The sequence below is a fragment of the Rattus norvegicus genome, chromosome 6, assembly GCF_036323735.1.
Source record: "Rattus norvegicus strain BN/NHsdMcwi chromosome 6, GRCr8, whole genome shotgun sequence".
Lineage (NCBI taxonomy): Eukaryota > Metazoa > Chordata > Mammalia > Rodentia > Muridae > Rattus > Rattus norvegicus.
The window spans coordinates 13,490,344-13,517,476 of NC_086024.1; the positions used below are offsets into that span (position 1 = coordinate 13,490,344).

The 27,133-nt window shown below is 42.8% G+C and overlaps 1 pseudogene; it reads right to left on the reverse strand.

Moving 5' to 3' along the window:
- Positions 1-14,618: 14,618 nt before the first annotated feature.
- LOC100362645 (Egam-1N-like) lies at positions 14,619-18,031 on the reverse strand (annotated as a pseudogene).
- Between the last annotated feature and the right edge of the window lie 9,102 nt (positions 18,032-27,133).

Consider the following 27,133-nt stretch of genomic DNA (forward strand, 5'->3'; position numbering starts at 1 on the left):
ATGTGTTTTATGGAGGTGCAGTCAGGTCTGGAAAAGGGGTGCCTTCGCAGGCCCATGCTGAGACATCCCTTCCCCCTGAGGGAGCAGCCACACCTCAGTATAGTATAGAATAGAGTTTATCGAGGGCATGAGGAGGAGAGGTGAGAGGGTAATAGAGGCAGAGAAAGGCATACACACAGAGAGAGAAAGAGAGAGAGAGAGAGAGAGAGAGAGAGAGAGAGAGAGAGGAGGGAGGGAGGGAGGGAAGGAGAGAGAGAGAGAGAGAGAGAGAGAGCAGAGAAGAGGAGTAGAGGAGTAGAGGGTGGCCATGAGCATGTGTGTGTGGGGGGGGGGGATGGGGAGAGAGCAGGAGCAAGAAGGGAAGAGCAAGAGAGCAGAGGGGCAAGCAGCCCCTTTTATAGTGAATCAGGCACACCTGACTGTTGCCAGGTGACTGTGGGGCGGAGCTTACACAAGGCTAACAGGAAAGAATCTTTCTTTATAATGGGGAAGATAAATCCTATATTAATCGCAGTTCTGATTCTTAGACCCGTACTTCAAAACAAAGCTTAAAAGCAGTGTGGGATTATAATAATTAGTTGACAACATGACAAACCCTACAATGTCTAGCATCTAATAAAAATTCATGTATTTTATAAATAATGTCATATATAATACACACTATATGAGATAAATATATTATGTAAGATTAATCTTAATTGGAAAAAGGATCAGCCAATTGAAACTGATCAAAACTGATACAGATGATGGAATTTGGCAGAAGTAAAGAGTTTGACTATATACATCCTATATGTTCAAAGGCAGAGAAGAAAAGATAAGGTATATTATAGAGACTGGGAACATAGTTTTTAAGGACCTAAGCTGAATTTCCAGACATTAAACTATGTGAGATGAAAAACAAAATACAACAAAAGATTAGTGAACTTGAATCATAATGAACGATTTGAAATGAAATTAAAAAAATAGAAAGAGTAAATATTAGTGAAGTGTTCAATCACATGTGTTAACATTACAGAGGAGAAAAAATTATGGCCTAAGATTTTTTAAAAAAATATTGTCTGTCTGTCTGTCTGTCTGCTATATTCCTTTCTGTTGCTCTGACAAAACTATTATGGGGTATTCAGCAGAGGAAACTGCTGGGACTTAGGTTAATAGAAAGTCTTATTAGCCAGCCAGGAATCTTCACTGAGTGTTTGGTATCCCGGTGCAACCCTGAGCCTTTTTTCAAGGTGAACTTCTAAGTACAAAACCATGTTCTGGGCTGACATACTTCAGTTAACAAGAACGGTTACCCATACATGGAACTACAGAAGCCAAACAGAAATGTCAGTACATTCAGAGACTTTCCCAGAAGTCTAAATGGACTTTGATGGATTAGGCCCTAGTTTTAGTTTAGCTGGTGGTGCTGTCTGTGTGCTGAGTTTTACAGCCTGGTAGCTCTCCCATCATGGAGTCAACTGTGCTAAGGTTTCAGGGCCTACAAAGGTCTGGGGCCCTGTGACAAAAGCACTGATGAAAAGCAGCAGAGAAATGGGAAATGGTTTATTTCCATTTGCAACATTACAGGAAGCTGAGGCAGGAACTGCATAGAGACCACAGAGGAGTGCTGTTCACTGGCTGGATCTTCATGGTTGGTTCAGCTTGCTTTCTTACACAACCCAGGTCTACCTGCCCAGGAGTAGGACTGTCCATAGTGGGCTGGATTCTCCCATATCAGTTATTAATCAAGAAAATGTCCTATGGACTTATCTGTAGCCAATCATACAGAGGTTTCTTTTTTTTAAATTGAGGTTTTCTTTCTACAATGACTCTAAGTTGAATCAAATTGAGAAAAACAAACAGAAACAAAACAAAACCTAACAATAATAAATTGGGTTTTATTATTTAATAAAAATAAAACAAAAGTCCAACCAGCATAGGACTAAAAGTCAACTCTGATAATTATTCCTCAAGAACTAGCCACCGGGTTGGGGATTTAGCTCAGCGGTAGAGCGCTTGCCTAGCGAGCGCAAGGCCCTGGGTTCAGTCCCCAGCTCTGAAAAAAAGAAAAAAGAAAAAAAAAAAGAGCTAGCCACCTTAGTTATTGACATAATTTCATGGGCCTACAATTTGTGGGTTTTGTTAGCCTAAGATTTCCCAAAGTAGATAAGATTCGTCTATCAATAGAAACTCAATAAACCCCAAGTGTCAGAAATAGAAAGAGATGATACAAAGGCATGAAGAACTGTTTAAGATTTTTACTGAAGACAAAACAGTTAAAAGACAACCAAAAAAGAAAAGAAGCAAAGATAAGAACGGCAGCAGTTCTTAGACATGAGAGAAGAGTGGGTGGGCCTTATCCCTAACCACTGAAACTTTTTAAAAAAGTCAACTTAGAATTGCTTACTCAGTGATAATATTCTGGATAAAGAAACACATAGATTATATTTTCTGACATGGTGGAATTAAGTTAGGGACTAGTAAATGAAAGATATCTGGAAAATATTCAATATTTGGAAACTATATAATGCTCTTATAAATAGCACATGAAGTGAATAAGAAACCCCAAGAATATTAAAGTGTTTCAAATTAAATGGTACGGCTAAAGACTTCCAAAGTTGTGGGCTAAAGCTAAAGCAGGACCTAAGAGATAATTTACAGACCTAAAACACTCATGTTAGGAAAGACTTCCAATTCATGAACTCAGTTTTTACAATAAGAGAGAGGAATTAGGGGTGGGGTGCACTCGGTAGTAGACTGTTTACTCAGCTTGCATGAGGCTGTGAGTTCCAGTCTCCAGTGATGAAGAATAACAGAGTAAGAGACAGAAATAGAGCCACAAAAACAAGTAGAAGAAATGAAGAAGTGAGAAAGGGAAGGTGTCCATGAGGATTGGCATCTGTGGGGACTCACACTTCCCTGGGTAAAATGAAAACCAGGACCTGGAGATTCCTTGGATAAGGTGAAAACCAGGACCTACGTTTGAATCTGCAGCACCCACAAAGAAGCTGGGCACAGCAGTGCACACCTGTAATCTCAGTGTTAGACAGAGACAGGCAGATCCCAGAGGCTTCCTTGTCGGATGCTTGATAGAAAGAATGTGTTCCGGGTTCAACGAGAGACTCTGTCTCAATGAATAGGGTAGAGGCTGAAGAAGTTAATAGAGGGAGACACTGGATGTCAACATCTGTCCTGCACAGGGGTGCACCCCTACACTCATGTGTAAGCATGTTCAACACACACACACACACACACACACACACACACACACACACACTAGCTAATTTTGATATGCTTTGACTAGCTCAATGGTTGGGTACTTGTAAATCTCCCCATGACTAGCACACACACCCCACCAGTATTCCTGAATTAACATCCTTTAAAATCTATATTTCATCTCTGATACCCCAGACACAATCGGGGGAGTGGCTCCTAGAGCCACTTTCCTGGATTTTTACTTGGCAGCTGGCCTTTAAGTCTGTTCTCTTTTCTTCCCTGTCATAGTGATTCTGCTTGTTGTTCTTCTCTCTTCTCTCCTAGTCCCTTGGCCCACACAATCTAAAAGTCCCACATCCATCTCCCCGCTGAGCCATAGACTGTACGGAAATTCTTTATTACCAATTGAAGCCAGCCATGGGCGTGGACTCTCAGTGCCTGGAAGCATGGCTTTTGGGAGCCAGATTAAGACAAAGTGTTAGAACCAATTCCCAACATCTCACCCTTTCTGTCCAAATAAAAAAGAGGCTCTTCTCCCACACACAAATAACCATAACAATTATGTAAATTGTAAAGTATGATTAACATTCAGTTTATCACATTTGTCAATTAAATGAAGTACTATTTATCATGACTTAAAGAGTTTACAATTCTAGACCTGTGCTATGTTCTGATTTTAACTTGTATTACCAGCTGAAACCCGCCCATTCTATAGCATCTTCCTGAATGTTAAACAGCTTGAGCTTGAGTATGAGACTATAACTAGTCTTAAATCCCATCAGAAATCTGAGAACTAATTATTATCTGAATACACAAGAAGCACAAAACATAGCTTCCAAAACTTAAAACAAATTGTAGAAACGGTTGACTGCTTGGACAGTCCCCTATTACTCAAAACATTTGAGCATCCGTCTTCAGCATTCTGGCCCAGAACCATCTGACAGGCCTTGGAATAAAGCAGTAACTATGAAGGACTTGTTTACTCTGTCTTGGCAGAGCTAAGCTGTGACCTATCCTGTGTTGTGTGTCATTTCTTGGATAGTATTTTTTGTCTGTAGATGAATAGGGTAATTTTTGTCCAGTGGCTCCTTTGCCACAACTGGAGCAACTCCATACGGAGGTTTTGATGCTCAATTTCTTCTTTGAGCTAATAAAGGGGTACAGTCAGGAGCAAACATGTCTCTAGTCAAATGATCCTTAATAATGAATTAATATTAAATGTTATATTCTGCGGATTTCTGATATTTTTAAAGAGAATTATATAAAGTATTTCTGAAGTGTTGATCCTTGACTACCCTTGGCTATTTCTATTCGAATATTGTAGAAAGACTCTTAATATAGTTAAATTGTAATCTAATATAAACATTACTTTACTATCTGCCCCTTAACTTGCATTACTTAATCATCCTAAACAGTTTGTAACAGCAGCTGTAGAAGGACTCAGTCTAAACCTTGTATTTTACGTGAATTGCATAGGCACAATGCCTATCTAAGAGTAACAATATTAATTTCAAATTTTGTATCAATATAAGAAGTTTATACCAATGCAAACCTTAAACCCGCATAAACCTATAAATTTTGTACCGATGTAAAATTATAACTTCAATTTGAATCAATTATAAAGATTTCTGCCAATGGAAGATTGTGGCTATATAATGCTTTGCTTAAGAATAAATTTAGTAATCCATTTTATTTACCACTTCTGTGTTCAAAATTATGACCATTTCCAAATTATCCCTTAAGATGACAGCCTATCCATGATTTATAAAATAACCATAACCAGATATCCAAACCCAAGGGATCAGGATGATGACTTTTCATAACTTCTTCCTGATGAATAGGGGAATGAAAAATTCTTTAATGGGCTGAGAAGGGGTAGGAAAATTAGGAAAATTGGTTAGACTTAAGAAAGCTAGCTTTAGCATGTGTTATCCAGTCTTCGTATGTTTGGAAGGCTCAGGATTTGACCGAAGTTTTGACTGGTCTGTCTGCAAGGTTGGATGAAGTGAGGTCATCTGGAATCATCAACTCTTCCTGAAGCCGTTTTGGAAGCAAGTCTCTGGGCAGCATCGGGAAGCAAGGGCTGAAACAGCAGGTCATTTCAGCATCTCTGAGGATGAATCTTGTCAGAGCTGCACATTCTGTAACATATGAATCTCACACCCAAAATGTTAGCACCATTCAGATGTTCATGTGGATTGTGCAGGGTGCACAGATCAGTGAAGGATGAAATTCTGCTCCCTGTTTGTGCAGATGAAAGACAGCTGTCTTTTATATGAGTTAATTTGGTCAATAACCAACTGTAATAAATCTTCATTCATGCCATGTGAAGGAGGGCACGAATAATCTCAAGGATTCCATAACCAACAAGTCTCATTGTCTCATTTTAGCTTAAGCTTTGACTGGAGACATTTTTGTGTCTAAGCCAATAACTGGGCTGTTGCCATGTCGAGGAATCAGCAGATCCAGTTACCTGTCCTGCTTGATTTTTTTCTGCTTTTTTTTTTAGATCTTCAGGGGGTCTTCCCCCATCATATCTGATCCATATCACTCTGGGAGGGGTCCAGAGCCTTTCCTCCTTTCCTGTCAATACAAATTCAGTGCCTCTCTCCCAGAGTAACATGTTCTTGGTCCAGCAACCAGAAATCATTAAAGGTATAGAATAAATTAAATTAATAGCTTGACCTTTCCCAGAGGATTTTTAATATCATAAATATCACCAAACTTATAATCATCTTCATTTTGATAATAAAACAACTCAAAGCAATTAAAGCTATCTAAACAAATACCATCTGCTCAGACAGTGCTCCCCCACCATCTTCCGTATTTTTTTCCTTACATGTTTAATTTTTATCAGTGGGATCAAGGCATGAGTTTCCTCTGTCTGAGATGAATTAGGCTGCCTGTCCCCTGCTTTCCAACCTATAATTTAAGATCGAAAGCCTCAATTATTTATTCCTCTTTTTTTTTTTTTGGTTCTTTTTTTCGGAGCTGGGGACCGAACCCAGGGCCTTGCGCTTCCTAGGTAAGCGCTCTACCACTGAGCTAAATCCCCAGCCCCTATTTATTCCTCTTAAGTATGCTTAATTCCTCCCCTCTATGGAGATAAATTCCTCTATGGGTACACATGTCCCCTTCTCCTTATGTAACTTGAATTAACATAAATTTCTTTGTCTGTCAGAGGTAAGTTTTTTTTCACTTATGCCCTGCTCTTTGACTTATAATTTAAGATCAAAAGCCTTGGACTGGAGGGATGGCTCAGCGGTTAAGAGCACCGGTTGTTCTACCAGAGGTCCAGAGTTCAATTCCCAGCAACCACATGGTAGCTCAGACCCATCTGTGATGGGTTCTGATGCCCTCGTCTGGTGTCTGAGGACAGCTACAGTGTGCTCACATATATGAAATCAATAAATCAATCTTTAAAAAGCCTCAATTATTTATGCATTTAACTTAAATTAAATTTCCTTCTATTTACTGTATAAGCCTATTCTGAGGCTCTATTTTTGTTTTACCAGGCTGAACAATCCAAGAATTCCCATGTAGACCATGTTCAAAAGAATCTGAGTATTTGCCCTAGCATAGACCTTTTCAATTTTCTTTTAATGTGTTTTTCTCGTTCCTTCTATTCTCCCTCCCTGCCTTGATTTCCTACATTGCAGATCAAAGGCCTGGATTTCTTTATCCCATCTATACTTAAGAACATTTAAACAATTACCACTATACTCATTTTTATCCTTAAAAACACTATTAGATCAAATTTTATTTATTTCTAGCCTTTGATTATTTGCTTGTAGGAAGTAGGCAGTGTCTACAATCTGACTCTCTGCCTCAGAGAGGCCTCCCTGTCTCTGCACAGCAGGGGTTTCCAGCACCTCCAAGCTTAAGTTCTTTGAGGTAGGTAGAAACCTTCAGAAGGGCCTGGGGTAAATCCCTGACAGCCTCTAGTTTCGCAGTTTGCACAGGAATCACATGACCCTGTTCAGCTTGCTGAGAAATCAATTCTCCCCTCCTCCTAATCTTATATCATGGTCCGTGTGTATTCCATCCAGGAATCTCCAATTAATTTTTAAAAGTGAGTTCTTCCTTCACTTTGGGCGCCATTTGTCGGGGTGAATTAGTTAAACTCACACACACACACACACACACACACACACACACACACACACACGCTAATTTTGATATGCCTTGACTAGCTCAATGGTTGGGCACTTCTAAACCTCCCAGCAGCTAGCATACACTCCCCTCCTCAGTGTTTTAGGAGCTGAATTAAGACAAAGTATTAGAACCAATTCCCAACAGATGTGTTCACATGTGCATACATGTGGTGGTCACACATGCCTATGTACATATTAAAAGGTATTCTTTCAAAAGAAAACTACATTTTACATACCATGCAGATTTTCTTTGTTTTTTTTTCCCCTTCTATTCCCTTTAAAGTGTGGATTTTTATGTCTTTGTGTGCAGTTAGGTGCAAGAAATTTTACATTTTTTCCAATTATAAAATTTCGACTTTCTGAACACAGTTCTCTGTCTTGAGGGAGAAAGTCTTGTTATTTTGAGCAGATCTGCAGAAGGCTTCCAAGGATGAGTACCTGAGACATGAAAACCCAATCCACAAGATTCTTATTCAAAATGATATGCTTAGGGGGCTGGCGATATGACTTAGCAGTTAGGAGTGTACATTGCTCAGAGGTCAGCTCCCCAAATGGCCTGCTTCCCCAGTATCTGCAAGGACAGAGTGTGTGTAGCCATTGCTCTGCTCACTAGAGGAGACTCCCCCCCAAGACAGAGGGGACTGATTGAACCAAAGTCTGCCCAGTGAGCAGAAGACCCCACATCTCCTGGTTCTGTCTTGACTTGTCCAGGAGAGTTTGAAGACTGAAGTTGAGGCACTTGTGTGATATACATGGGGCAGTTTCACCCCAAATATTAAACTATTGGAATTTTGGCATCAGAAAGTAAGCTGATGGGACTCATTGACTATAGAGGTGAAGCTAGGATCTTGCCTTTGATGGCTCAGAAATGGGTAAGCAGGAGAACATGGCAGTAGTTGGAGGAAGATGCCAAAGGCTGCTAAAGAAACAGAATTGGAAAGACTGAGCTAGATGGGACATGTCTGTGACCTCCAGGAAGTGCATGCCTTGGGCATTCACAGGACCGCCAGGAAGCATGTGCCTTAGATTGTGTGGGTCTAGAAGACTGGGAGGGCAAAGGCTGAAGCAACTGTACCTTTGTGGGTCCTGGGATAAGAAGATAGCTTTTTTTTTCCTGTCAGTTAAACTATTTCTCTGTGGTGAAAGCATATGGCCTATATTTTAGATAAACACAGATCTGACAGAGGGGCAACGTGCACCAGCCACAGCCAAGGCCCGACTGCTTGGGACGATACTGTGACAAGTCATTTGAATCTGTGCTACAGGTAAGCTTGTGGGTGACACCTCATTAGGATATTAAGGGCTGCTCAAGACTCTTGGTAATGCCTTTGCTCCAGTAAGACTCCACAAATGCCCAGACAGTGCTAGAAATATGAAAACCAGCTCTCAACTCTGACCAGCCCTGGCTCACCATGCATTCATGCTCTCCCCCCAATAAATAAATAATTTAATCAAAATTATTTTAAGAAGAATTAAAGAGAAACAGAACTAGTCCTTGTAGTGGGAACCATGCAGGAAGTGCACAGGCAAATGCCCAGGAAGAGCCAGGGAGGTTTGGAATTTGGGGGGAAAAAAAATCTATCTTGAACTGAGTGGAATCGGGAGGAATGGTCTGTTAGGCCAGCTCACTGTGAACTTGTCTGTCATAAAGTTTTCATCGACTCCAATAAGATGGACATGAGTGTGAGTCTCTGAAGAAACGGTATCGGGTTTAGTAATTAAGACACTAGAAAGCCTTGTGTGGCTTTATCTGGTGTTCCTTTGGGAATACCATGCATAGGTACCCCTGGGCCTTGGGGGTGTGGGCAGCCGGGAGAGCCTGCGCGTGTATTCTTAGGCACAATTTTTCAGAGAGTGCTTAAGTCACATGGGTGTTGATCAGCAATCTTGTTTCTAATCACCGTTCTTTATGTCTTCAAGGGGGGGTGTGTCCCTGAAACTGCAGGACAAACAGGGTGACAATTACTCAGGAATGCTGAGGGGTGGGTCTCTGTTGGGTCATGAACACTGAAAGGCAAGGAGCGGTTTGGGGACTTGGACTCCAACCTGGAGAAGTTGGCCAAACACACAGGATTCTTTTCCAGGGGCTGAACTGAGCTTTGCATTATGGGTTCAAGCCTTGTTATAAGGATTAGACTGAACAGAAGCCGAGGAACATACTACTTCCCCCAAGAAAGGCTAAGCTCAGACACCCAGAACTGTATTTTCTGGCGTCTATATTTAAAAATCATATTAATTACTGAAAATTGTTTGTGTGGCAAGCAATAATTTAAATATTTAGTAATGACAGCTGGACACTACGTGTTTGGTGCATGAGCTCAGCCTGCCTCTGGAAACTTGTGCTTCCTTGTTGAAAGGGCTTTAGGACCTTTCTTGGCTACCATTCTTATGGTCTTGTCTCATCCATAGAACCCTCAGAGTGAACTATTTGTGGCTACCTCACATAGAAGTCAGATCAACCACACAAGCCCTTGTTGACATATGACTCTTTTTTTCTGGGAAGGAAACTGGCCTCTACGAGGTTAATACTGAATGATCAAATATTTGTGTGAATTATGGCTTGCCATGCAAACAATTTTAAGACACTAATGGAAATTTAAATATAGCTCTGTGGGGTGGGGGGAGAAGGAAGAGGAGCCTGCCCTTTAGCCTCTCCTGGGAATCATTTCAACTGTTTTTTGTTTGTTTGTTTCTTTTTACATCAATGTGCATTTGAGTGTATCTTTTAGAGAGCTGTGACCCTAATATATCCATTTCCCTCACTTTGTCTCAGTCTTTTTACACAGATGTCTTATAGGTTCATATGTTCCTTGTTCCAGGCTGTGACATAATGCCTCAGACATTTGGAGCAGAAGGAATCAGCCCTATACATAGGAGAATCAGATTCATATTTTCTACTAGAAACAGAATTGCCATCTCAAATTCTGTGCTTTTATGAGAAGAGGTGTTCGAGAACAAATTAGAGAGCAGCATTGGGAATGAAAACCAAGCAATGGACTTCAACATGGGGGGGCATCGATGAGACTTGAAACCTTCAACATGTCGGGGCGGGGTGAGACTTGAAACCTCCATTACACTGTTCCATTGTGCGCTGTTCTCCTGTGACCATCAATGCCCTCTGGGATGGGTTGATGGACTCCTGGATCCCTTGAAGTTTGTCCCTGGTTTGGGTAAGATCCATCCAGAGGCTCTGAGGAAAAGTTCATTCTTCATTGTACACAGGGGAGAAGAGTTCTTACCAGGTACACTCCAACCAGAAAGACCCAGCTATCTGCTCATTTCACAGAGATAATAGGCTTATCCCAACTTAAAGTAAAATGATCTCGACCATATCTATAAGACACTATATCTGCTGACTGTTTCCTGTAATCACGGTGGGGAGGCATGACTGGGCAAGGAGGCAAATAACAGGTGAGCTTTAGGCCAAGACGTGGGCTTCCCTGTCCCCTGAAGATCTATGGGAAAGTGAAGGGAAAGTCACATGTCACAGGGTGTAGCTGACTACAGTTTAGGCAGCTGACAAACTCACAGCTTCGGTAAAGTATGGTTGGATAGCGTTTGCTGAGTTTAGTGTTAACTGAGTAAAAGGCCGTGGGCCCTGTCTTGCTGCTTTCATTCTTCGGGGCCTTCTGGCAGACAAGCACGGGGCCTAGTGGCCTAGAACCCTTTCTGAGCCAGGAGGGCCACTGCTCCCTTGAGCTGCGTTTGAAGGCTCTGATGTGGTGATCCACTTGCTTTCTGGGTGCTTCCTCTAGGAGGCCTGTAGAGTAATATCAAACAAACCTGTGTCCCTGTCCATCCTGCTGCTGCTGTGGTGACTTTGCTTGTCCCCCTCCACAGACTTTTTTCTTATTCCTCACCAGACAGGCCTGCCATTCTGGTTAGCGCTCTCTGTGCAAGGTCCAATTTGTTAACATCCTGTGGTGACACGTCTGAGATCAGACTCTGAGGAGAAATCCCATTTACAAGCTCAGCGGGCAGAGGAGGTCTCCTCCTAGCACCCTTTCTTCTTTATGAAAGTAAAGAATAAATAAAGCCAAGAAATTGACACACCAAATCAACACAACTATGGTCACCCACTGGCTTTCTGATGACAGAGCCACTTACTTGCCTTGTTCATTAGGAGACAGACATAGGGACTCTATAAAGGGACCACAAGAGAAAGTTGGGCTAGACTTGCATTTCCCCAGCATAGAAAATAAGTCCTCCTTACCCGCAGTTCCAGAAGATTGGAGCTACACAATTCCTAGAAGTCACTCTACCATCCTCTGGAAATCTGGTCCCCAAACAGGTCACATGATGTGGCCAAGGTCAAACAGAAATTAGTGTCCTAAGCTGAAACTCAAAGCTTTAGGATTCTCTCCTACCCCTTTCTCTTTGGTCTCAGCCTGTCCCTGTGGATCCAGTCCTCAGTAGCCCTGAACATTATTCTTACCTAAGGGCTTCGTTTTGAGAACACAGACATCAACTTTTAACAATCCTTGGCACTTTTTTTTTCCCATGAGAATCTTCTGTCCTGTGGTTTGTGGAGGAAGCTGACTAGCAATCTAGGTGACGTGGTTGTTATCAACGGAGAGCAGTGGCCGTTAAGATAACATGTATCTAAATATGTCAGCAGGTGCAAATGTTGTCTTGTCCTACTAGGGGTACAGGAAATAGATTCACTCAAAAGTGTGGGTCACAGATAGGTCACCGAGATAGCATAGTATCAGGGGTCAAAGCAGACACAGTGTGGTTTCTGCAGACAAATAGTTTGTGGAAGATTAAGGGGATGTAAATGTCCACCTTTAGAAAATGCCCGAGTAGTCACATGGGTGCCCGTAGAATGAATCCTGCAGTGAAGCACACATTTCTGCACCAACCAAGGGCTAACTAACCTTATGCTCGGGTCTGCTCACTGCTCTTACATTATTTCTTAGACGTCCCAATTTATTCCTTTTCCCGTAAGCATTTATTTTATGCGTTCATTCATAAACTCATCCACTTAACCCCGAGTGCCCTCTTTGTGTTCAAAATGTTCTCTGTCCTTTCTGAATCCTACTCCAAATTCTTCAAGAGCCTTCTGAGATCCCTGATCTGTGTGAGGTATCATTGCTGTCCATCACACCCTGTGGAATTCTCTTGCCCTTGATGCTTCCTCTGCCCCTGTCTGTCTTGGGCACTTAAGGCAGCAGGCATTGGTGACTGACCTTCCCGACTGGGTAAAGAAACAAAACACTTGCCTAGTAATTTTCAGCCAGCTAAGTTCATGTGCAGTGTCTCACTATTACTCTCATTACCAAGGTGAGAAAGCAAGGCTCAGAGAGATTAGGAAATCTGCTTGTTAGCAGTGAGTGTGCAACAGTATAGGGTGTAGGCTTGCCTGTTTGCCTTTATGCCTGCCTTTTCTCCTTCTCCACATTATTCCTGCCATTCCCTTTATTCTCTGTTGGATCTCACATTATTGGCCTGCAACCACAGCCTCTTCTGTTGACTTGTTCTTAGCTCCAGAACAACATCTAGAAACCATCAAGAAAATATGAACACATTGGGTTCAACTATGAACATTTGAAAAAGCACATAGTTTGGGTTGAGCCTAGAAGTTGAGAAAGAAGATGGAATAGATGTCTTGTCACCTTAAAGCAGCTCATTAGGGTTCAGCTGCCATATTGGGTCCCTCCAGTCCCACAGCAGAGAAGTCAATGTCTGGGCTAGTCTTGGGTGGAGGAGGCTATAATCCAAGTGGCCTAAGGTTAGTTTGGTAAGTGGACATCTTGTAGACTCCTGCACCTTTCTTTAAGTGTCTTGGCATCCATATCAACCTGGCTCAAACTTGCTCTTTATGGAATTTAGCTTTATATCGTGGTCATATTTTTAAAAATTTTATCATGTGGCCTTTGGTGGTCTGTACCGTGAATCAAATAAATTATTTTTACTGTCTTGATTCAGAATTATACCATCCAATTTGTAACAAGAGTCTCTCTCTCACACTGGGAGCCAGTTTTATCTAACTGCATAGATGTTGTCTATGGAGAAAAATAGTTTCTTTTCTTTTCTTTTTTTTTTTTTTCATTTCTTATCTTATTGCAGCAGCAAGTACTTCCAGTATGATAGTAAAAAGGACTGTTAAGAGAAAATTGAATATTTTAATGTTGTTCCTAATTTTTTTCTCTGTGTTAAATGTAACATTATCTATAGGATTTTTGTTGATCTTTTCAATAAAGGTGACAATGTTCCTTCTCATGTTTAGTTTACTAAGAGTTTTTGCAGTGGATTGGTATTGGCTTTCTTAGGTTTTTGTTGTTGCTGTTGTTGTTGAATTGGTTGTGGGTTTGTTAGTTGATTTTTTTCTGTATCAAATAATGTGATTTTAAGATTTATTTCTTAGCTTTCTTTTTAAATGTGTGTGTGTGTGTGTGTGTGTGTGTGTGTGTGTGTGTGTGTGTGTGTGTGTATAAGGGGCAGTTTACTACCAGTGGATGTGAGCTGCCCAATGTCAATGCTGGGAACCAAACTTGGGTCCTCTGGAGAAGCAGTAAATGCTCTTAACTGTTGAACCATGTGTCTATCCCCTTCACTAGCGTCTTAACGTGTTGTTGGTTTATATCATTTGCTTTTTCAAATGTTGAGACTTGGATAAATCTCACTTAGTTATGGTGTTTTATACATAGTTGGGTTCTGTTTCCTAATATTTAGGACTCAGCTGGATCCATCAAGTATAGAGACAGAAGTAAAAGATGCAAAAGTTTCCCAATACAATAAGCTAAAATGTAAATCTCTTAGTCGTTCAAATCCTTTTTAAAAACAGTTTTATTTATCAACAACTTCATTTTATCAATGTGCTACTCCCAGATCTATGTCCCTAAGCAGGTGCCTCAGAACCCCAATAGACCCAAAATACTAAAAAAACAAAACAAAACAAAACAAAAAAAAACAAACCCAATAAAATACTCACTGGCACAAAATGAATGGTCAAGGTCACAGAGAAAACCGAAGCTAGCAGTGCTGACCAGTTAATCTCACGGGAGATGGTTGTTCTGGCGGTACTTATCAGTCTGTAATCGTGCCTTGGGAAAGGAGGCAGGAAGTCAGTGTCATACTGTCCGACATACTGAGTTGAAAGCTAGCCTAAAGTATCGCTACCTTTGACCTTTGAAGGGAGGCTGAGATGGACCTCTGTGGGGTGTGGCCCTCCAGGTTCTATTGCGGGTCCAGTTGGAGACAGCATCTGCCACACCATTTCTGTCCAGTGCCATCTGTCCTGGCACACAGGTACTCAAACATTGACTCTTAGGTTTCTGAAATCCACCCACCACTTGGAGAGTTTGGTGCAGCCAGGAGTCTGAAAGGGAGGGGAGGTTGGGGGAAGCAGTTTTGAAGTGGCCCCATGGGGAAGGAGGATCGGCATCTGTGCTTACAGCTGGTTGAGGACTCAGGCGGATGGACGGGAATGAGCCTGGACTTCCGGGTGGCGGCTGGCAGCAGGGCTTTGTGGGAATGAGAAGAGGTATTGTCCCGGGCAGACTGCTGCGGCCTGGCCAAGGGAGGGCGCAACCCCTGCTCCAAGGATCGCTGGATGAACCAAGCCTCAACTTTCTCCTCCTTTAGAGTCTGGCGGCCATGATCTGTCGAGCATTGAGGTCCGGGTATGGTTCCATCTAGAAGTGTTCCAGCTCCCAAAGCTGCTACCAAGTGTACTTCAGGTCAAGGGACCCAGGGTGTAGGAGGTCAGAGAACGCGGAGATGCTTCCGTCTCGTCTGTAGCTCACTTCTGTGTCCGTTCAAATCCTTATAATCGGCCTCGGTGTACTTTTCCTAGTTTTTTCTCTATGTTAGGGAGCACCCGGGTCTCTCTTCCTACATTAGGGGAGTGCTCTGATTTTGCTAAGACTTCTCTGTATCTTTTGAATGTCCCGTTTCCTCCATTAATAACAAGACAAAACAATGGACTCTTTTTACCCGCATTTTCTGACATCTGACTTTCCTTTGATGCTGAACTCAAACAGAGATTCCTTCCACATAACCAATTCTAGCCTTTTCCTGTTTCTCCTGAAACATGGTGCAACATAGAGAAGGCACTTAACCTAAGAAACTTTAATTCAACTTTTCTCTCATTTCTTAGACTCGATCTATTTTATTTTAATTTTTTTTGTATTGAGATAGTCTAATTTAACTTGATATCCAGAGGAGTGGCTCCTCTACAGTGACTCAGACTCACTCATTACCTCGTGGGTCTGCAGCTAGGCTTTGTAATCATCGTATGGTTTATGTGACACACCGAGTCGAAATTTAAATGTCTGTTTCTCTCCTCATTGGTATAGCATTTGTGGGGGCAACTTACAGCTTTCTTGAAAAAAAAATGGCGAGGAAGCCTGGGGAATTGGAAAGACTTTGGGTTTTAGCAACTGGCAGTGCGGAGCCGATGCTTAAGTTGGTCCTTACGGGCTCTGTCGTTTGGGTGAGTGTATACATTTCCCAGAGCTTCTGCTTCCCCATCTTAAGACTAGGGCTGGGTAGGACACCTTTCTAGGAGAATGACTAGAATAAATGACAAATGCTTGCATGGAATAATTTATGTGCAACATCAAATGCAACTCCTTGAATAAAGTTAAGAGTCAAGTAAGTTAACTCGAGATTAAGCTACCCCTCTGCTACCTGCAATGCTGGACTCTGCATCCTGCTCTCTCCCATCGCAGGAGGGTGGAAGGTGCTTTCCCGGATACTTCCCGCCCTCTAACCACCCCGAAGACGATTTTGAGTTGCTCCCCAAGCCCACTGATCTAGATGCAAAGTTGGGAGCTTGGCTCTTTCACCCGCCCACGAACGAGCCCAGCTTGAAAAGCATGTGTTGTGCCTTCTACTGGGATAATACCACAACTTCTTGGGGTCAGAAAGAATTAACCGATCTATGGCCACTTAAGTTGAAATTGCCAGTGATGCTTTGGGACGGCCGAATTCAGTGCGGTACTTGTACAGGTTGGAAAAATGAAGCTGACTTTTAGGGTTTATGGGGTGAGCTGAGCGAACTGTCTAGACAGTGAGGTGGGAGGGAAAACACACGACAGTTCCTTAGAACTTTCTTTTTATGTCATCAAAAGGCTTGTGGGCACAAGTAACTATTATCAAAGACAATTCAGAGTGTGGATAACCAAGCCCTTTAGAATATCATTTTGTTCTACACCCCCTTGGCCCTGCCAGCACTGTCACTTTGTACCGTGTGAAGATAACTGTATTTGGCTCTTACTGATGAGGCCATGGGATTGTTTTTAAAGCTAGGAGCCAGTATTAGAATCCCAGTGTCCTGTGTCCTACATTCATTGTTGGGGTCTTAGTGAGCAGTCGGTAACGGCTGCTTAGAACATTTGTCTAAGCTACTCTGCTAGTATCTGATCTCTAGAGCATGTGACTTTCAGAATTTTCTCACAAGTGAGAAGAGGTGTAGAATAACTCCTTTGGGCAAGTGCTGCTCTTGTTAGCCTTTCCTGAGCTTGGTGCTGGCTCTAAGCCTGATTAGATTCTTTAACTTGGCAATGAGAACACTGGCCCCACTCTGCTCTTGGCTGATGATTCATGGTCCCTTTCCTTGAACAATGGGTTATACAGACATCAAGCTTTTCTCTCATAGTATAGCTTAAAACTCAGGGCTACTATTATTTCCAGAAGGACATTTTAAAGCATCTAAGTTAAAGTGTGTGTGTGTGTGTGTGTGTGTGTGTGTGTGTGTGTGTGTGTGTGTTTGAGGGAGGGAGGGAAAGAGGGAGAGAGGGAGAGAGGGAGAGAGGAAGAGAGGGAGAGAGAGAGAGAGAGAGAGAGAGAGAGAGAGAGAGAGAGAGAGAGAGATGAGTCCAGGCAAGTAACTGTGTGGAGATCAGAGGAAAAGTTGTAGGAATTGGTTCTGTCCTCTACTTTATTGAGACAGGATCTTCCTTATTGTTTCTGCTGGGCTGCATTTTCTAGATTACCTTGCCCTCAGGTTTCTGGGCAATTCTCCTGTCCCTGACTACCATCTCCCTGTATGACTACAGATGTCTGTCATCATATCCTGTTTTTATATGTGGGTTCCCAGGAATAACAGACTACAGACGGCCAGATGCTTGCAGACTCGGACTGCAATGGTTTGAGCTTCCAAAAACTTGGACAAGTTGACCTCTGACTTGTACCAAAGCTCACCGTCAAGGGATGGAAATGAATTGTTCTAGCCAACGTGGACCTTTATGGAAGGTGGAGCTCATTCCAGCCCACAAGATTAGGAGCAGGAGAAAAGTCTTCCCAGCCCCAGTGTCCCACGAAGGCATATGCTTAATCTTTAGAAACTGGAAAACTTGGAAATGGCATCGGCTCTGTGAACTTACCGTAGGGAAGTCCGCCATCATGTGCAGTCACATCCTGTCTTAGTTCACTCACATCCTGGCTTAGTTCTTGATTTCTCTCTTGTGCCTGTTTTTCCTTCAGCCTGTGTTTCTCACTGAAACGCACCTCCAGTTGTGTGGCCTGATGTCTATAACGGCCATGGATTTCTTGGGCAGCGAGTTGGAGCACGTCTACGCTTGTTAAGAGCTGACTGTCCTAGAGCGGAGGTCAGTGAAATGTGCAGACATCCCAGAGGAGAGAACAATGAGGAAATGTCCGAGAACACAGGTCAGCACCTCCGCCTCCCTTACTGGATCTCTTAAGGTTGCATACACCTCGCCGAAGAGCGTCATGGAAGATTCCAGAAGGGAATCTCTGGGATTGGTTTCACAAGGAACCGGGTCAGACGTTTTCATGGTTGGGGTCAACTACCAAACACACCCTGTGAGACCCTGGGACCACAGTCAGCCTCACATCTGAAGGCAGCGACAGCTCCTCTGGGCTGAACTTCTTTTCAAGTGGCACAGTCTACAGAGTGCCAGGTATATCTGTCACCTGGCTATCCCTCTCTGTAGCTAATAAGTTCATTTTATTTCACTACCTAAGAGATAGGTGTGCCTGGTTTTGTGACATAGAAAGAACTAGGCATTCTTGGGGTGTGTCTCCCTGCTGCTGAACTAAGGGTCACAGTCTGTACCCCAAGAAGAAATTTGGCCACCTACCCTTGAGAAGCCAATTAAAACAGCCAAAATAACAATGAAAAGCAGAAAATTGAGACTTACCCAGTGTAGCCATGTGGAAAAGAGGGGCAAAGAGATCTAGTGACCCTCTAACCCCCCAACTGTCTCCAGGGTCTGGAAGTAAGATTAAAGTTTACATAGAAGGCCAGTGATATATACATGTAAGCAGTCCTGGTCAGCATATGGTCTTGCCCACCATTGATCTGTGAGATTAGTCTCATTCTGTAAGGTATTCTGACTAATTAGAACTGTGTCTAATCTTTGGGAAATAGTTCTTCATTTTGCTGGAGCCTTTTCCTTCTCTAAGCATGAGAGTCATGGGAAACTTCCACTTGTGATCCACTGCCCTAGTCATTTGACATTCAGATTATGAGATGTGTCTCTGTAGAATACCTTCATTCCCGTGAGGACAGTTCCACCATGAGATGTCAGTCTTCATGGCGAGAAATGTGTTCCTGGCCATGGCCTCTTTCCTTATGATCTCTCCAGTGCCTCCATTTCTTGGAACAAGTGCACACATCCTTCAAAGTCCCACACGGATGCTTCATAATTCCCTCCACACCACTGACAGTTGTCCTTCCACACACGGGCTTGCTGCAGCCTGTGGTCTGGAACGTGCCTTGTGTTATGTCCCAGTGAACAGACCATCTATCTGGTCATAGCGCTGTCATCTCAACTGTCACCTTGTAATTGTTGGAGACACGATCTTGATTCCACATGTCAGCAGGAGAGCGAGACCTCTCTTCCTCTTCCCCCACCATCCTGCATTGTCTCTCTCTAACTCTGGTGTGTTATCATAAGCTGTATGTGGGACTCAGCCCCTCTACTTGTTGGGGGAACAAGTCAACCCCTGAGCATGAGCAGATTAGAAAGCATAGACTCACTTCTGCTTCCTTCACCAGCATTCTACCTTGGCTGTGGGCCTGCTCCATACATCTTCACAGAGACTTGGGATGAGGAGGAGTCGTGGCTGTAATGAGCCACAGCCAAGGGGATGTAGGGGATGTAAAAAAACCAGGAACAAGCTTACATCATCCCCCAAACCCTTCTTCTCACTGCCTTTTCCATGTCCCTCTCCACTGAGCCTCTCACTGCACCTGACAGGCACCGTGGAGGGCACCCTACCTGCATTTGATCCAAAGGGTGAGACTCGGGAAGGACCCGAGAGCTGGGAAGAGAGCAGCATTTTACTGTCGCACTCAAGTATCTTGCTCTGCCTGGTGCGTTAGACATTGGATATTGAGTTTCAGACACTGGAGTCTTATGAAATCAACCCATTTTAGTCCCACCTGACCACATGAAAAGCTTAGATAGTTTCCTCAGTGTTTAAGTATATGTACTTTAGCTCCTCCTGCTAAAGCCTGCACTGATTTTCTTTCTTCCTTTCCAGACAATGATACTCTATTTTCTCCAAGATCCAATGGGTCTTAGAAAATCATCTCTGACTGCAGTGTTTACATGGGCTTCCCGGACTGGGCATGGGCTTGGGGCCAGGACCCTTGCCTTTCCAGTTCTGTTCCTAGCACCCCAAGACAAAAGTACTTCTGGAGCTGCCTTCATTCCTGACGGTGAATCTGATGGTTGTGACACCCACCAGTGGGACTGTGAGAGGCCTGGACACACTCTTACTCCATGTTCCAAGGCCCTGGTCCAAATCATGACTACGTTTTGTCTTGAATTCAGTTCAATGGGACATGAAAGTATTTTCTCAATGAAATGGAATAGACTGGAGAGAATCAGAGTATCAAACTACACGTATCAAAGTTAAAAGTTGTTCCACTGAGCCTGGGTTTTGTACATGTACATGCAGTCTGCACATAGAACTGTAAGGTAGATGTGTTTATAATGCACAGAACTTGGAGTAAATTATGGTGCATGGTGACAGTAACACAGCCAGCGTGCTTTCTGGAACAAAAAGGCATGCCAGGCAATGAAGTAGAGTGGAAGACCCAGAAAAAAAAAGAAAGGAAAAAAAAACTTCAATTACCTTATAGTTGACAAATGTAGCAAAAATATTCACTGGAGAGAAGACAGCATGGTTGGCAAATGCTGCTGGGGAAAGTGGAAATCCACAAAAATACTGAAACTAGACCCCCCCATCTTTCGCCCTGTACAATACTCATTTCAAACTATATCAAAGACGTCAGCGTAAGACCTGAAGCTTCGAAACTGCTAGAGTTAAGCATAGGAAAAACACAGAAAAGACTGTCTGAGAGGACTTGTAGCTCTGGGCAGGACAGCAAGAACCACTGACTAGGGTTGCATTAAATGATGACGTTCTTTTGAACAGAAAAGGGAACGATAACCGCGTGTGGGCTGGGGACAGACGCAGAGGCAGGAAGACTGTGTTCAAGCTCAGCTGGACTACACGGTGAGAGTTAGCTCAGAAGCAGCAGCAAACGAAAGCAAGCACCCAGGCTGGACCTGGTGGAGAATTTGCCACACTGGGTGTGGGGGGCGGGGCTTTGAGAGAGAATCATGGGAGTCAAGGGCAGGAGGAGAGAGAGTGGGGATGTCCTCTTGCTTGGTACGTATGAGGTTTCTTTGGGGCAGTGAAAGAGTCTGTAATTAAACACATCACATTGCCTTAGCGATTTTTCTTGTTATTGTGATGAAGATATTCATCAGACACAACTCCGGAAGGAATTATTTGGGCTTATGGTTTCAGAGGTGTCCATCACGGCAGGAAAGAGATAGTGGAGAATACAGCAGCTGATGCCATAGTGGGCCAGAATGTAGAGGAAAGTGGCTAAGATAAAATATAACCCCAGGAACATGTCCCGATCATTCCTCCAGTAAGTGGCACCTCCTGCCATCACTGTCTTCCAACAATGCTGTCACATTATGAATCCATTAATGACGTCATCTATTAATGATGGTGAAGCCCCTGTGATTTAATCACTTTGGAGAAGCCTCCACAGATGCCCAGGACTGTTTCTTAAGGAACTCAGTCATGCTGCCATTAAAAGTAACCACTACACTTTGATGTTAAACTATGTGTTGAAATGATAATCCTTTTATATATTGGGTTAGCCAAAGCATGTTATTAAGATTAGCCTTTATTTCTTTCCCTGCTATCTTGTTATGTGGTTACTAGGAAATTTAAAATCATACGCATGGCGACCATTCAGCTTCTGTTGGCTATGCTCTGCTGTAGTCTCCATAGTCGTATGGTGGGAGTTTCATTCCAGGAAAACTGGTGACTCTACAGACTTCCTGTTTCTATAGCAACTGATCACAGAGTTGTCTGGCTAAGAGGCTTTATCGCTTTTGCCTGAGACCCCTCCCTACCAGTCTTCTCTCCTTTGTTCTCTTGTCAGAGTTTTTGTTCTAAAGCAATTAGTAACTCATCTTCTCCCTCAACAATGGCTGCCCAGCAGCGGCCACTCCTCACCCAGGGCGTTCCTTTCTTAGGTTCCAGTTACCCATAGTAACCATGGTCTGAAAATATTAAGTGGAAAATTCCAGAAACAAATAATTCATAAGACTTAAGCTGCTATTTCAGGGAGCATGATGGAACCATGTGTCCTGTTTTCTCCTACTTGAAATGTTTGTTTCTTTATCCAGAGTACCCACACTACATGGACTATCTGCCTCTTAGACACTTGGTTCCTGTCAGTTATCATCTTGACCTTACTTTATCCTAGGGCTTATGGTTAATCCTTATTTTATTTAACAATGGCCCTGAAGCATGAGTAATGATGTTGGCTGCTTGGCTATGGCAAACGAAAGGTGTAAACACTTCATATGTAGCATTTGGGACTTTCTGGGGTCAGACATCCGCTATGAGTCATGAAGCATATCCCTCTACAGATTCCGGGGAAATTAATGTATGCTGTTTGGAAGTTTTGCTTTTCATTTTCTATTGTATCTTTTCTAAGAAACACAAAAATCATCAAAGAAAAATGAGGATTATGAGAGCTGGATTTGAGAGTTTTGAAGCCACTCTTCAAATAATGCAGGTACTAATTGGGTATGAGGAATATGATATTTAAGCTACAGTCCAAATACTCAATCTGTGGTATGGGCAGATAGCAAAGTACCAGCAGAATGTGACAAGCAGTGCATGTGGTTCAGGGTATGAGGGGAGGATGCTGGGGGCTTGCTCTGGAGCTGAAAGTGTACTTACACTAGGACGGGGGCTTGAGTTTAAGAGATGGGGACTTCTAGGGATGGCAACCACTTTAGGACTGTCTGAAGCCCTGAGGTGACCTGGGACCACAGGCATATTGGTTTTTCCAGATTGAGTCCTCAGAAGACACAATTTGAGTAGCCCAGAGAGTCCTGAGGATATGAGGCATATGCTATTAAAATCCTTATTTGAGGCAGGAGACATGGCTCAGTTGCAGAGTTCTGGTCTACCATGCAATAATAGAACAATCCCAACACTGAAAAACATTCTTGTGTGGGTCAGTGGACTTGTAGGTGCATGAATAAACCCATTCACTTGCATAGGATATTTTTATCTACATGTATGAGTAACATAGGCTTGTAATTTTCCTTTCTTAAAATACCCTAGGTTACAGTTTGATATTAAGAACTTGTTGGGCCGAGAGATTCTTTCAAAGCTTGTTTTTCTTTTGATACTATGAAAATTTGTGGGAGATTCCTAAATGATCTTAATTAAATAAGGGATATAATTCACTGGTAAGCATCTGAACCTAAAATTTTTGTTAGAAGATTTATAAGTTGTTTCTTGAACGGTGTTTAACTTTCTATTTTTCCTATCAGTTTTAACATATTTTAATATTTATTTATTTATGTGTGCATTTTCATATGTGTACGTGCATATGTTTAGGGGCCCATGGAGATCAGAAAGGGTTGGATCCTGATATAGGTGCTGGGAATTAGACTGAGGTCCTTTGTAAAAACAGCAAGTCAAAACAGCAAGTGTGAGTGTGTGTGTGTGTGTGTGTGTGTGTGTGTGTTTTGAGCCCTGGCTGTACTGGACTTGCTTTGTAGACCAGGCTGGCTTATAACTCACAGAAATGCTCCTGCCTCTGCCTCTTGAGTGCTGGAATTAAAGGCATGCACCACCATGCCCAGCATGAATAGCAAGTGCTTTTAACTGCTGACCAATCACTCTAGCACATCTTATTTTATCTAGGAAATTTTCCATTTCTTTCACATTTTCAAAATTACTGTTTTCCTGTTTAACCTATTTCTTCTGAGATATGACTGAGAGCATTATCTCTGTAGGATCTGTAGTGGTGCCTCTGTTTTCATTCATAGCATTGGATAGTTGAACTTTCTTACTTACGTGAACAATCCAACCATGATTTATTAATTTTATTTCTATTTAAAATGTTTTTGTTATATTTATTGTTTCTATAGAGGTCTACCCAAAATTCCATTACAAAATATAAATTGATGGCATCTGTGTATATGCAGTCATAAGTCAAATTAAAAAATAGGAAATATTTTATCTTCAAAACTAATATATACAGGAAGATAAAATACATAACATGTGACTTTATATGGTTAACATTGTTAAAACATCATGGATTATTTTTCTTGGGCATATCTGAGTATTCTGCATATGAATCAATAATTTCCTGAGGGAGGAGTGGGTTGCTGGAAACAACCAAAAGTATCTTAACCTTATTCTGGTTTGCGAGTGTTTTGTTGACTACTTTTGCATCTATGTTCATGAGGGTAATTGGTCTGTAATTCTCTTTCTTTGCTGACTCTTTGTGTGGTTGGGTATCAGAGTGACCGTGACCTTATAAAATGAGTCCTACCACAATGACACTTGCTCAACTATGTTTATAGCTGCTTTACTCATGATAGTCAGAAACTGGAAACAACCTGGCTGCCCCTCAACTGAAGAAAGGATAAAGGAGATGTGGTACATCTCCACATTGGGGGGGGTGTCATTTAGCATGTAAAAACAATGACGTCATGAAATTTGCAGGCAAGGATCGCCACGCTACAATCTACAGACCCAGAGAGGCTAAGTAACAACAAGGAGGGTTCAAGGCAGGAGGGGAGGGTGACATGGATCTCCCAGGGAAAGAGAAATAGAATAGAACTTGTGGGTGGACTGGGGGTGGATGGAGATGGGAACAGAAAATATTGAGTGGGGACGTGGAGATGGATGGGGGTAAACTACTGGGGAAGACAGCTGGAACTGGGGGACACTTGGGGGGCAATGTGGAAACTCAGTGGAGTGAAAACTCTCTGGAATCTACTAGGGTGACCCTAGTAATGGAGGATGCAGAGCCTTAGCCAGCAGACATCTTCTATACTGAAGCAAGACCTCCAGCATTGGGAGTGGAACATGAGCCCAGCCACAAAACCTTTAACCTACAGTCTGTCTTGCATGAAAGATGTGCTGGGGCAGTAGTGGTACAGAACTTGTGGGAATGGCCAACCAATGACTGGTCCAACCTGAGGCTCACTCCATAAGACGGAGCCCATGCTTGACGCTGCCTAGATGGTCAAGAACCAGAGTCTGGACATCCCAGAGACCCAGAATAGAACCAAGTATTACTGGCAAAAAAAGTCTGTGAAATGATTTCTAATTGTATTCTGCTATACTCAAAGACCAGTGCCTACCCCAGTTGTCATCAGAGATGTGTATCCAGTAACTGATGGGAACAGATGCAGAGATCCTCAGCCAGACACTAGGAGGAGCTCTGGAAACCCGGGAGAGGAGGGGGAGGAGGAGGAGGAGGGGGAAGAGGAGGGGGAGGAGGAGGGGAGGAGGAGGGAGAGGAGTAGGAGGAGGAAGAAGAAGAGGAGGGGAAGGGGAGGAGGGGGAGGAGGGGGAGGAGGAGGAGGTAGGATTGTAGAAGTCAGTGGGGTCAAGGACACCATGAGAACACAACTCACAGAATCAACTAAGCAGGGCTCATATGGGCTCACAGAGACTGAACCAACAATCACTGATCCTGTATGGGTTTGGGCTAGGTTTTTCATATGGTCGTGTAGCTTGGTGTCAAGTGGGAGCGGCCGTGTCTCTAAGTCTTTTTCCTGCTCTTTGACCCTTTTCCTCTTACTGGGGTGCCTTCACCAACCTTGACAGGAGGCTGTGTGCTAGTCTTTTTGTAACTTGTTATTCCACATTTGAATGATGTCCCGGGGAGCCTGATGCTTTTTTGAAGGGTAATGGAGGAGAGGGGAGGGAGGAGGGATGCTGGGAAGAAGGGAAATGTGGTCAGGATGTGATGTATGAGAGAATAAAAAAATAAAAAAGGAAAACCTTAGTTTTTTGTCTTTTAAACAAAGTTGCTATGCTTATAAAATCTAAATTTTTTCACAAGGTTTGAATTTGATTGATAGTAATGTCAATTTAGATGTCTTTCCCCAAGTCTTTGTGGCTCTCAGTTTTTTATTGGAAAAACTGCCCACTCAGGCACTTGCTGTTGAAATCATCAAGATGCTGCTTTGACCTGGTAACAGATTTCATATAGGTGAGTTGGTAGTGTCACACGACACGGCTGGCTTCTAAGGAACTGCACCACAGAGCTTCATACAGCATCCTTATCAGCTTAGGCGGGGTCTAGAGCCTACCATAGTGCTAAGTTCTGTTCTTTCGCGATTTCCGATGCTGAGACACTGATAAGGTGAGGCCACAAGCTGGCAAACAGACGGTGTGAGTTATTTTCCGGCTTCTTTGCCTGGAAATCCTTCTTCAGAATCATGCAAATGTTTTCCCAGCCTTGCTTCAGCCCGCTGTGTGCTGCAGCGTCACCCCCTTCAGGGTGGCGTTAGCTGGGGCTTGCAGCTGTGAGGAGTATCACCTCCGTCTGTGCCCAGTTTGTCGGGAACTGTGGTCATCAAAGGAAGCTGAATATTGTCAAAGTCTCCACGCCTGCCGAGAGGAAGACTCGTTTTCAGCTTTCACTGTTCACATAGCAGATCGCACTTGTTGATTTATATACATGCACTGCTTTTACATCCATCGAGGGGTAAATTATACACGATTCTGACAAATAGTATTTTGCATAAGCAGTTGAATTTGGTTAGCTAACATTTTGTGGAGGTTTTAAGCCTCATGAAATATGTTCTCTGGCCATAATGGAATTATATTAAACTATGTAACAAAAATATCTAGAAAAATGTCCAAACATTCAGTAATATCAGTTCAAGAATGAGAAAGGAATTTTAACACAAGGGAAATGAAAAAGACATAAAAAATTACAAAATAAGTACTTTCTTATGTGGTGTGTGTGTGGTATATAGTGTGTGTGTGTGATGTGTGGTATGTGTGAATGTGTGCGTGTGATGTGTATGTGTGTGTGTGGTATGGTAAACGTATGTGGTATGTGTGTTTGGTGTGTGTGTGTGTGTACATGGTGTGTGTTTATCTGTGTGTGTGTATGTGTGTGGTGTGTACGTGGTGTGTGTGTAGTGTGCGTATGTGTGTGAACGGTATGTTTGTGTGGTGAGTGTGTGTATTGTGTGTGTATGTGTGTATGGCTTATGTGTGTGGTGTGTGCATGTGTGTGTATCTATGGTATGTGTGTATTTGTGTATGGTGTGTGTATATGTATATATGTGTGGTGTGTATGTATGATGTGTGTATATGTGTGTATGTGTGGTGTGTGTATGTGTGTATCTATGTATGGTGTATGTGAATATGGTGTGTGTGTGTGTGTGTGTGTGTGTGTGTGTGTGTGTGTGTGATGGTCAGAGGCTGATGTTAGCTCTCTTCCTCCATTATTTTCTATTTAATAAGCCAAGGCAAGGTCCTTCACTTGAACCCAGAAC